Genomic DNA, 13876 nt, shown 5'->3' on the forward strand with positions numbered 1-13876 from the left:
TTAAAAAGGTCAAACGCAGCTACTAAGAAAGACCATTATCCATTGCCCTATATAGAACATGTTTTGGAGAGAGTGCCTGGTGAAGCTTACAGCTTCTTGGACAGATTTTCAGGCTACAATCAGGTGTCTATAGCACCAGAGGACCAGCATAAGACAGCTTTCAATATAATGTGGGGGATGTTTGCATACAAAGTGATGCCTTTCGGTCTCACCAATGCCCCAACAACATTCCAACGATTGATGTGCCTAGCCTTTAAAGACTACTTGCAGAAGTGGTTGGAGGTATTCATTGATGATCTGTGTACACACTCTCGATAGGCAGATCATCTGGCTTACTTTTGTGCGATGTTGATTATATCGTAGATCCCTAAACCCTTTAAAGTGCCAATTTTAAGTCAAACATGGTGTGATATTGGAACACATTGTCTCAAAGAATGGTATATCCACGGATGACAGCAAGGTCAAGTTGATCTCGGAGCTACCACCACCCACTAATTACAAAGGTGTGCAAAGATTTATGGGCCACATTGGGTATTACTGCCGCTTCATAATCTTCTATGTTGAAATTGCCAGGCCATTGTACAAGCTACTCATTGTCTTTGAATGGACTGAGAAATGCCAAGAAGCATATAATCGATTGAAACAAGCATTGGCTAGCGTGCCAATTCTAAGACCCCCCAATTGGGACCTCATATTTCATGTGCATATCGATGCATCAAACTTTGCTATTGGATGCGTACTAGTATAGCCTGGCGAGTTCAAATCAGACTATCCAGTCTGCTTCGCTAGTCGTTAATTGAATGATGCACATGTGAATTACACCACCACAGAACAAGAAGGGTTGGCCATGGTTTATGCAGTCAAGAAGTATCGACATTACCTATTGGCCAACAAATTCGTATTCTTCGTGGATAATCAGGCCTTACTATACTTGGTGAACAAGCCTTGCACCACGAGAAGAGTCATATATTGGTTGCTATTTCTATTGGAATTTGACTTTACAGTTACGGTAAGGAAAGGGACACAACATGTGTTAGCCAATCATATGTCAAGAATTGCAAATGGGAAACCATTGGTGTTGATGATGATGACCTCCCTAATGCTTGTTTGTTCAAACTGGACATGGTGCCCGAATGAAGCGAGGAGATACCAAATTATCTAGCTTATGGTTTTCCAGGAAATACTCTTAAACAAAGATAAAATGCGGCGGCTTATCAAGCTTGCTGCACCTTATCAATTAATTACGGGAGAACTATATAAGCTAGGTAAGGACAATGTCCTAAGAAGATGTGTAAGAGAAGATGAGTTCATCACGATATTGGATGAAGCTCATTCAGGGATAGCCGGAGGGCATTTTGCTGGAGAGATTACAACTCGCAAGATACTTCAAGTAGGATTATGGTGGCCTACGTTGTTTGGGGATACCATAGAGTTTGTCAAGAGGTGTGAAGAATGTCAGCGATTTGCTATCCCACAACAAAGGGACAGGATGCCAGTCACCCTTGTTATTGTAAGATAAACTTTCTAGAAATGGGAAATTTATTTTATTAGACCCATTAGTCCAATGGCACATCCATCACAAGCCTGATATGTAATCATGACCACGAACTATTCCACCAGATGGGTAGAAGCCAGAAACTCAAAGCAAGCTGATGCACGAACAACAACAAAATTCTTATATGAGAAAATTATCTCGAGATTCGGCTGCTCATTAGAATTAGTTAGTGATCGCAGTTCACATTTCATTAATGAGGTGATTAATCATTTACTTACTAGATTCTTAGTAGTCCATCAAAAATCATTAGCTTATTATCCACAGGCTAATGATCAAGCAAAGAGTATAAACAAAAGTGTGTGTACTATCTTGACGAAAACTTTGGAAGCAAGTCGAACGGATTGGGATCATAAGCTAACAACAACCTTATGGGCATACCGAACATCATATAAGGTAGTGACGGGATACACTCCCTTCCGTCTAGCTTATGGTGTTGATGCAATAATGCCTATGGAATACCTAGTTCCGAGCTTAAGGATTGCAGTGCAAGAACATCTGACAGAGAATGCATTAGCTGAAAGGCTAATCGATTTAGAGAAGTTTGATGAGACCAGACTAATTGCATCGCATGGACTCATGGTCGAGAAACTACGCAGAAAGCATTAGTTTGACAAAAACTTGAAACAAAAAGAACTGGAAATGGGGGACCTTGTCCTCATGTATGGTATAGGAAGCACCAGGAAAAAGAAACTCAAGTACAAAGGCCTACGGCTCTTTCGAGTGTCTGAGACCACACCTCAAGGGTCAGCTAGAATTGAGACAATTGACGGCATACAGATGGAGGGTTACGTCAATGGGAGCAAACTCAAAAAATATTTTGGGCCACTGACCCAAGAGATGCTCTTGCAAGAACATCTCTTAAAACAACAAAAGCAGCTCACAAAGGAAAAAATCCAGCAAGCTCAAGAAGAGGCTAAGGCAAGGGAGTCCAAAGCCAAACAATTACTCTAGAAGAGAATGTTCATGTAAACATGGCTTCCTTAACTCTCTTGGACGAAGAGGAATTGAACATTGAGCTAGCACGACTTAGGGTGAAACTCTCCTACAATTAAATGCCATGCAACGAGCATTGCATTGATAGATACGGGATCAAGTCATAACCTGATCTCATATGAGACATGGGTAGCCTTAGATAAACTGCACCTTAAACCCACCACTGCACAAGTACGCAGTGTGCACTTGACAACTACGAAAGCTGAGGGATTTTAAGTGTTAACATCAGAAATAATTCCTTGGTTGGGAAGGTGTTTGTAATGCCTGCAGGTTCCATGGACGAGGAAATGATCCTAGGATGATCTTGGATTTGTGCCAGCAAATGTAATATCCAATGGGAGAAGAGGACATCACTACTGAATGAGGGCGACAATGTCATGTCCATATCCTTATGGATCCTGACAAACACAGGGAAGCAGTCCATGATTGAGGAGATAGCAACACCAAGCGCGGCGACGTCAACTCATGAAGCAAAAAAGGCAGCAATTCCGCAAACCCTATGTAAGAAACATCCTAAGTCACAGGGTACACAACAATGGGTGCCCAAGGTTCAACTTAGAAACTAGCCCCACAAGGAGGAGAAGGAGGTTAATAAGGAAACAATAAGAAGGGTTCAAAAGGAAGTCAAAGATCAAAAATGGCCTTCACAATCAGATTGGAGGTACTCCAGACAAATCAACACTCCACAAGGCATTTGTAAGCAATGGGTATCTTGCTGAACAGAATCGTGAAAGTCCATGAAAAGGAGGAGGAGGATTGGGCATACTACATACACCGGGAAATGGAGAACTACCTCAAAGCCCATCAATCTAAGATATGCAACCTATACCTCATGACACAAGTCCTAAACCATGTGGCTCAGAGGACCCTTCTAGAACCCAAACCAGGAGAGCAGATGCGATTGGCACTCCTTCTAGAGCAACCAATGCCGACTGCTACAGAGATGCAAGAAGGGCAAGCTGTCCTTATGGAAACAAAAGCCATAATGAAGGAGATTAAGAAAGGAAGAAAAAAGAAGACAAAAAGAAAGATGAGGGGCATCATTCCAGACGTGACTGAGGAAACACAACGGATTGAGGCTGAGCTCGCACAAGAAATCAAATCATACCAGGAAGTACTAGAACTGCAAGAAGCCATTGTCAGTGAGGCCACACAAGAACAAACACAGCAGATGACTCCTCCTGAAAGCCCAGCTCAGCTAATATTCAAAAACCTATCTCCGCTCAAGGATTCTACTATGACAGACACACCTGTGGGAATGGAACCAGAGAGCAGCAAAAGCAGTGCCGGTTGAAGAATCCTGAGAGCTTGAAATAGCAACATCAATCCCAGTGCAAGATCCAACAATGCCACTGGATACAAGTAAAAGACCAAGAGATGAAGATATACCCTGTCTAAGCAAAAGAAGGCGTCTGGAGGACAAAGAAAGAATACCACAGCTGTCATTCCTACAAAATATAGACTATGAACAGTTCTTACAGGAAACTATGGAAGGCTTGGATGGGCTACTGATGCATGCTGGACTGGAAGGGGCAGCGGGCCACAAGTATAACACTTTGGGAGCAGGAGCAACAAGTATGGCGCCGCCATCTCCTCACTACACATATGCTTCATGATCATAATGCTGCACTCTAGAAGGAAGTTCAAGAGTCCAACACACAAGTACAAACCTTAAAAGAACACTTGACAGCAACTAAGGCCACAGATCGAGATGTGATCATGAAGAGTTTAAAGGCCATCAAGGAGCAAGAGGCCAAGTACAAAGCACTGGAAAATAATAATTTGGTTCTCAGCCAAACTATTGTCCAAAGAATTAAAGAGAATATGGACCTTAAGGCAAAGCTAGAGCAAGCTAAAGAGCAACTTCAGAAGGAAGTTACCCACAACCATGAGCTAACAGCCATTCATGCCTAGCAGGTACAAGAGCTCTAGCATACGTCCCTGGCCAAAGAAGAGGAGCTACAAAGCCAGATCTAGAAGTTATCCTTAAGTTTGAAGGAAGCAGAAAGCGGAGCTACTCACTTGACAAGAAAGAGAACAGACAAACAAGGCACATGCAGAAAAGGTGAGAGCCCTTAATGATACCATTAGTGCCAATCAAGTTGAGATGTAGAGAATGGTGATAGCACACCAAGAGGCAATGGTACAAGTCTCCCAACAGTTACAAGACAGTCAAAGAATGGCTACCGAAAGACTTCAAAAAATCACAGAAGCTCAAGAAAGAGAGGCTACTGCCAGACGTGCCCAAGAGGAAGCAAAAAGGCACTTGGAGGAGTTGGATGTTGCACGGATAGTCCGAGAAATAGCCATATCAAACCTCCTCAGCACCAATGACTCATGTCTACAAGAATTGGAATGCCAACTGGCCATGCAGGACCGCAGTCAAAGACAAGAGCCTACAAATGAAATGTGCCTACTCATTGAGTGAGCCTCAAAGATAGGTCAGTTGTGCCAATAACTCCTCGGGCCCCTCCGCAAACTCTTACTCTTTTTTTGTCTACACTAACCCTCTCATTGCTTCAATATGATATAAATCTCTTAGAAGACCTAAGCCTAGGTGAACTAACCCTCATTAAGCAAAATACTGAGCGTGATACTGATCCCACTATCATTATGAGAATTTTTTCGGGGGATGTAGTATTAACTAATCCAAATGATATTTACTTTTATCCATTGCACCCTATTGTGTTAAACCTTCGTAGTTGGTGTCATGTACTCCAAAATTCTAAAATCTTGGACAACAATGTCGAAAAATTAGACCTGTTTATTCTAGATGATATTCCCGAAACACCGGCCAACTACGAGGTGGTAGCACAAAGTTATCAATGGATTATAAGCCATGGATAGCTAGATTTCTACAATGCTCACCAAAACTTAAACTTATTTGAGTCTTCTTTATATCACTCTTTTGGTATTGTAAAACTATATCATAATATCTACAAACATTTAGAATCCATGTTAACCAGTGTCCTTTACACTTTTGATAACACCCATATTGAATATCCTAACATAAGTCTTGAGGATATCACTGAACTTCAAGATTTTATGAAATCTCACAAACCTATCCACCCACCCTCCAGCTCAGGCCATGGTTAGGAAGAGACACCAACTTCATCTACCATCTCCACTTACCCAATATATTCTAATGTCAGTAGTAATGAAGGCTTCATTCGAGCTGGCAATCCACTACTAAAGCCAAAGCTAATGTTCAAGGTGTTAATGCAAATTTACGCTGACTCGAAGGATTCTACCTGAGGCATACTCCAATGTCACGCTAATAAAATAACATAATGTACTGTACCCTCTAACGAGCACCTCGTCCAAATTTAGAAGAACTACTACCTTTGGCTGGAGAGGGTACATTATGGTCTAATGTGGCACGGTAGACCAAATTAGCCAATCCACAATTGGCTAACCTGCTGGAAATCCGAGTAGTTACATTTATGATCAGTTATTGCTTCCGTAGGTGGAGGAAAGCTCACCTAGTCCACACACGAGGGGGCTATGCAACAATCATCACATATGATGCACACCCCAAGTTAGAGGATTTTGGAATATAGCCAGATTGGAGAAAAGAATTCCTAACAATTCTAGAATACAGCCATGTCTATATGTGTGCGCCACCAACTCAACGAGTTGACCCCTTGTACATGCCATTAAAGAGAAGATGGACTCCGCTGGAGTTTCAAGAGGCCAAGCAACGTAACTTGCATGTCTGTTATAACTTCCCAATCTTCATGCCAGCAACATTTATAAACATAAGGGAGCAAAGAAAACAGATGCTAACTTGGATACAAACATGGCATCGTATCCCGGACCTAGCAATAGTGGCTAGTGTTGGATTCTTAAAATTGCTTATGGTCTTGATTGATCAACCCAAGGAACCATATGATGGATATGAAGATGAACAACTATAATTCGACATGAATCAAGGTCCATCGAATAGGGGCATGATGACATACTATCATCGCCGATATCTTCCTGCCTACATGCATGTCACATTTGAGGACATGGTGGACACAGGGTTCTGGCGATCACACTCAGCATTCAGAAGAACCCTCAAAAGGATTCAATCACGCCGAAACTTTTACTGTCATGAGTTCAGTGACCAAGTCTTTTGACCTCGGTAAACAGGTTTTGAGGACAAAACCTACATCAGGTGGGGGGGATGTTAATCCCATTTTGGATTAACAAGTATGCTCCTCCAATTGAGGACATTAATAAGTGTCATGAAAAGACACTATAAAAGTTGTACATTATGAGATATTGGCCACCCAAGGCCTTAGTTAAGTAAGTTTTGGGTGCTTAAGTGTGAATAAGGGCCAAATGTATGTAAGGCATTTTCTCATAAGACATAATCCCCCTTTGTGCTATTGAGAGCTCTTCTTTGTGTCTTGAGAGAGATTGAGAGAGAGAGCATTCTAGCATTTGTGCCTCTTCTATGCTTGTGTGGAAAAGTGAGAGAGAGTGATTACCTTAGCAACAATGTGAGCGACTCTACGGTGACAGTGTGGAGGTGGAGCTTGGAGGTTTGGAGCATAACTAGTGAGCTTGGAGGCCTAAAGGGACTCAAGTTCAAAGCATTGGTAAGTGCCCTATGACAGTTGTGTTCTATTGCTCTTCCTTTAGGTGAATGCATTGAGTTCCCTCTTGGAGGTGTGTTAGCTCATAATAGTCCCCACACAACAATGAATGTGTGTTTCAAGACCGTGTACCTGGCCTTATCAAGTGGGTTTAGTGACCTAAACCACTGGCCTTCTTTGCCTTCAAAGCAAAATCCAAATAATTAGATATTGGTGGGATGATTAATCCATTCCATGGCCTCACAAATTTGATTGAACTTCTCTAATCCAATTTCATCGAATTTGGTCATCATCCTTGAGATGTGGATCGGATTAGTTTTGCCCAACTATGAATCTCTAGGTGTTAGGTTAGTTGTAACCATCTTCCCCATTTAGAATGGCATCCTAGCATGTCTTCTACATATTCACGTGGCCATGGAATGTAAGGGGGCGGTTGCCCGAGAACCTCTTTTCACTATCCTATAGGATTGGGCTACACGATTTGGCACTTATGGGCCAAATTGACAACTTTGCTATTTGTAAATAATTCTCAAAATTAAAAGATAGTCAAGAATTATATGTATATTTTAACATATCAAGAAAAAAAGGATAGAAGCCACAACATTGGGCATTTGGCACTTAATGGTGTACTCTCTTTTACAAAAAAGCCTTAGGTAATAAATCTCATAATTATCTAAAGTCTTGCTTAGTTTGTAAATTTTTCATTTTTATTTTGAGACTCATTCTCATCAAAACAACACTTTTAAAATACATATTTAAAATTAGAAAAGTAGACTTATTTTTTCTCTTGGGTTTTTATATTTTAGAAGGTGTTTTCATGGATTGCAATAAGCTTACAATGTTGTTTATTTCTGTTTTTTGTGAGTATTTGTATCAGTGTTGTGTAGTGTGTATACATAGTGTCCACATATTGAGGTTTAACATTATTTTATATCAAAATTAGAAACTTCTAAATTTAAGAAGATCGTACATGTATTCATTTTGTAAAAAGTGTAAAAAACGAGATAGTTTATAAATGTAGAGATGCAATTCTTGATTTGATTCAAAAATATCATATTTTTAAGCCGTTTTTATGCTTTCAAGCATTTTCTACAGGGAATCTTTTTAGGTAATCCAAGTCAGTTACCTAAGTTGCCCACCAATAGTGTTTTTAGCACATATAAGTGGCACACATAACTACCTCCAACCAAAAAACATAAAGTAAACCATGGTCCTTAACCATGTAGCATATGCCATATCTATGGGAGATCTATTCTTTCTCTCAACCACACCATTTTGTTGAGGTGTGTAAGGCACCATGCATTGATGTTTTTTGACTCTTTCAGCCATATATATGTAAGGCACCATGCATTGATGTTTTATGACTCTTTCAGCCATATATATGCATGAAACACCTTTGACATATACTCCCTTCTAGATCTATATGAAGGGTGCTAACTTTACATGCAAACACATTTTCAGCCATAGAAACAAAGTGTTTAAAGCATGTAAAAACCTCTGACTTTACCTTTAATGGATAAACCCAGGTGTGCATGGAGTAGTCATCAATAAAAGTCCAAAGTAGATATCTCCCGATAGATAGTGTCCTCATAGTTCTAACCATATACATCACTATGTATAAGTTGTAATTTCTAGCCTTTTTATTGATCTATTCTTTGGGAATGAGGCCCATTGCATCTTGCCCAAGATGCTTCTCTCACATATAGTTTGACATTGGGCTTGAAGCTTTGGCAACTTTGACACCATCTCTTTCCTTTTAAGGCACAACAACAACAGACTGCCAAAATTCAAGAGACTAAAGCGAATGCCATAGCTCCACATCACTCATAGCACATGTGGCAGTAATTGAATAAGCATTATATTCCAATATCTTCTACGTATCCAATTGTAAAGCCTATGGCTTAGAGTAAAAATGATGTCTCTGTCACTATGGTATCTGGCTCCATCACTTTGATCCTGAACTGTATACCTATCAACAAAGCTTGCCCTAGAAATGGTAGAGGCTGATAATCTTTCTAATGCATAGCATCATCAAGACTTATGAAAGAGTGATTGTCTCACCATTTGTAGTAGTGAGCACAAACTTACTAACTCCTTTCACTAGGTATAATGAGCTATTTGCACATGTGACTGTGCCTCCTTGAGGAGTAGACTCAAAGGAGGAAAAAAAATCATGCTGAGAAGTAATGTGCTTTCTAGCACCACTATCAAAATATTAGACATGTTGACATACATACATCATGGGGACAAAAGGTTCATAACTATAGTGCATAATGAATGCCCACAAATCATCATATGCATAGTTTGTTAATTCTTTCTTTTTAGCACTTGGCACTGATATATCAGCCATAACCATGCTTGACTCTTTTATTCTTATATTTCTCTAGTCTTTCTTGCATTCAATGTTGTTATGGCCTAGCTTTTCACAATAGTTGCATTTGCCTTTCTTCTTAGGCTTTTCATGCCCCTTCTTGGCATCCATGCTTAGAAGACTGGGTAGATTCTGCCTTGGCTTGTAGCCGCCGTAAGAGAAGGCTTTGTCTTTACCTTTCTAACTTGAAAACGAATGCATGGTCTCCCACATGTACACAATAGTTCAGTTTTGCACCGTGATTGCTTTTCTTACAAGAGCACTTCAACCAACTTATCAAAGTAAGGGCATTAGGGTTACCCTTTATCGTAAGCTGGAGTGTGGATGCAAAACCCTAGTGTGGATTTGGTAAAGCTATGAGAACAATAGGCACTAATGAAGTGTTTAGATAGGCCTCATCTTAATATATGCAAGCTGCTCTCTGAGATCTTTGATCCTAAGGAAAAACTCATTCATCGAGTCTCCATCATATACTCAACCTCTAATTGCTTGCATAAGTAGGTCACATGGCATATCAAAAACATATCCTAAGACTGCTTTGGTAGTTTTACATGAGTGAATATGAGGAATAATGAATGCTCATTTTCATGAAAAGTGCCACCATGCATGCATGTACATCCTTGACATCCCACTTAGCTTGTTCTGCATGGGAGGTGTAGAGGTGGGTGGATGCCATAGTTACATTTGCACACCATCCGAAGTATTTGTACTATCCTACGTTAGCAAGACAGGGTATTCCTCAATGCCAATAACAATATTCTAAATCCCTTTAGCAACCAATACATGATGCATCATGCAAGACCACAATGAGTAGTTGGTTGCGTTTAGCATCCCAAATATATCACTACATGCCATTTTAGCCACAAATAACGAATCTTTGACATAAAATGCAAATGTCCTAATGGCTTGCAAAGTACTCTCAATGCCCATTGAATGCAAATGTCCTAACAACCTCTAAGTAATGTCAATGCCCATTGAATGTAACCAAGATGGCTGCTAGTAGATCACTGATGATGAAGAGACCTGAAGAGTGTATGAAAAATGATAGAGTGTAGAGTGTAGAAATGTTACTATAGCAAGGACATAAAAGTCGATGATAATGATGATGATGTAGACAAAGTTGTTGATGATAAACTCACAAATGCGATGGTGACGATGGAGAAGTGGGGGAAGTTCCACATGCCTACACACCAAATTCATGGATGCGGAACCTAAAATTGAGTAAAGAACTGACACTCCCTTGGGTTGTATGTGAAAACCTTACTATATGCAGAATGGGCATCAAAACACGTGTCCAAAATAGGCCAAAATTTATAAATACATCGTTAATGTAGTCAGTATTACACTATAAGGTATGCCTTGTCCACCTAAGAGGATAGCTCAATTTGAGACAATCAGAAAAGTGACTCAAGGAGGTGATAAGACAAGGGAGTAAAAGGCCAAGAGATCCTATTTTGTGGTACCAATTGTTGGAGTGGAGACAAAGGTAGCAACACACACAGAGATGCAACAAGCATGCAAATATGGAGAGAAGCACAACACTCAAAGTAGATTGATGATGAGAATGAGTGAAGTACAAGTGAAGTGACATGATAAGGTCACTTATATATGCTCGAGGGAAAAAACCTCCTAAGGAGGGAAAAAGTGCCCCGCCCCAGTACTAGCCCACACCCAACATCACTTTCAAATATATGGCTACAAGTGATTGAAAAACAACTTGCAAAATATGATCTACTCCACGTTTTATGAAGAAAGTTAATCTAACTTAACATAAGTTGTAAAATGCATTTACATTTGCAAGAGAGTTAATCATCACATCTAAACTGGTAGACTCCAAATTCAAAAAGACTCCAAAGGTAGGCATTTAAAAAGATTCCAAAGAGAGGCATTTCATAAGACTCCAAAGATATACATTAAAAAAGACTCCAAAGATTTGTTGAGTTATTTAATGAGAATTGTCACTTCTAAGTTAAAAAAGGCTCTAAAGGTAGGCATTTCTTTCACTTGAGGACTTCTACATATTTAGCTTTTCCACCCTTCCTTGAAAGCCATTAGATATGACGATATTGACTGCACAAACCATCCTACTCTTCACTCTATGTCTAGCGAAGGCAGGAACGATAAACTTGAGACGATGAAGTAATGAGGGCTTAACTTTAGTGATTAATTGTGATTAAATGGTACTTTTAGAAGATGGATGTTTTTAATTTGATAATTACAATAGTGTGGGGAAGTTAATCTAACTTAACATAAGTTGTAAAATGCATTTACATTTGCAAGAGAGTTAATCATCGCATCTAAGCTGGTAGATTCCAAATTTAAAAAGACTCCAAAGGTAGGCATTTAAAAAGATTCCAAAGAGAGGCATTTCAAAAGACTCCAAAGATATGCATTAAAAAAGGCTCCAAAGATTTGTTGAGTTATTTAATGATGAGAGTTGTCACTTCTAAGTTAAAAAAGGCTCTAAAGGTAGGCATTTCTTTCACTTGAGGGCTTTTACATATTTATCTTTTCCACCCTTCCTTGAAAATTAAAGCCATTAGATATGAAGATATTGACTGCCCAAACCATCCTACTCTTCACGATATGTTTAGCGAAGGAAGGAATGATAAACTTGAGATGATGAAGCAATGAGGGATTAACTTTAGCGATTAATTGTGATTAAATGGTACTTTTAGAAGATGTATGTTTTTAATTTGATAATTACAATAGTGTGGGGAAGTTAATCTAACTTAACAGAAGTTGTAAAATGCATTTACATTTGCAAGAGAGTTAATCATCGCATCTAAACTGGTAGACTCCAAATTTAAAAAGAATCCAAATTTAAAAAGACTCCAAAGGTAGGCATTTAAAAAGATTCCAAAGAGAGGCATTTCAAAAGACTCCAAAGATATGCATTAAAAAAGGGTCCAAAGATTTGTTGAGTTATTTAATGATGAGAGTTGTCACTTCTAAGTTAAAAAAGGCTCTAAAGGTAGGCATTTCTTTCACTTGAGGGCTTTTACATATTTATCTTTTCCACCCTTCCTTGAAAATTAAAGCCATTAGATATGAAGATATTGACTGCCCAAACCATCCTACTCTTCACTATATGTTTAGCGAAGGAAGGAATGATAAACTTGAAATGATGAAGCAATGAGGGATTAACTTTAGCGATTAATTATGATTAAATGGTACTTTTAGAAGATGTATGTTTTTAATTTGATAATTACAATAGTGTGGGGAAGTTAATCTAACTTAACATAAGTTGTAAAATGCATTTACATTTGCAAGAGAGTTAATCATCACATCTAAATTGGTAGACTCCAAATTTAAAAAGACTCTAAAGGTAGGCATTTAAAAAGATTCCAAAGAGAGACATTTCAAAAAACTCCAAAGATATGCATTAAAAAAGACTCTAAAAAAGTTGAGTTGTTTAATAAGAGTTATCACTTCTAAGTTAAAAAAGGCTCTTAAGGTAGGCATTTTTTTCACTTGAGGATTTCTACATATTTATCTTTTCCACCCTTCCTTGAAAATTAAAGCCATTAGATATGAAGATAGTGACTGCCCAAACCATCCTACTCTTCACTATATGTCTAGCAAAGACAGGAACGATAAACTTGAGACGATGAAGATAGTGACTGCCCAAACCATCCTACTCTTCACTATATGTCTAGCAAAGACAGGAACGATAAACTTGAGACGATGAAGCAATGAGGGCTTAACATTAGCGATTAATTGTGATTAAATGGTACTTTTAGAGGATGGATGTTTTTAATTTGATAATTACAATATTGTGGGGTGTATTTTACTATGTAGCTTTCAAGTTAGCATAATTCATATTAGGTCCTACAATAAAGTTAAGGGAAATTAAATATACATTTTCCAATTGAAATATGCAATTAGGTTGAAGAGTTAATGTATTTGTCATAAAATGGAAAACATTATTGATTTCTCGTATAACTTACTCAATAACATCTAACAAAAGCCATAAATATTTGACTAATAAAAGACATAAGAACTCCCAACACCGAGCCACTCTACTCATTTGTACTTTTGTAAGACCAATAATAATACATATAGCTTAACATAAAATTTTTTAGTGTCAAACAATAGCTTGTTTAGACGATGGATTTTTTTTTTGACCTTCATCCAGTATGGACAAAGAAGGAAATGCAAAAATTTCTCAACAGAGGATGAGAAAGCCCCACAAGCAATGGGCGTGAAAGAACAAGTTTGCTTGCTAGGACTTAATTTTCAAGATGGTTGCTTGCAAACCAAAATGCCAATGTGGTTAAGTGGGTGCAATAGTTATAGAAGCTGTATCCAATTGCAAACAATACAAGATGCAAGCATTTATGTGGCATACATTGTTAACATTCACAATCGAGA

The sequence above is a fragment of the Cibotium barometz genome, chromosome 64 (genome assembly GCF_041138505.1).
Source record: "Cibotium barometz isolate CiBa-2024 chromosome 64, ASM4113850v1, whole genome shotgun sequence".
NCBI lineage: Eukaryota > Viridiplantae > Streptophyta > Polypodiopsida > Cyatheales > Cibotiaceae > Cibotium > Cibotium barometz.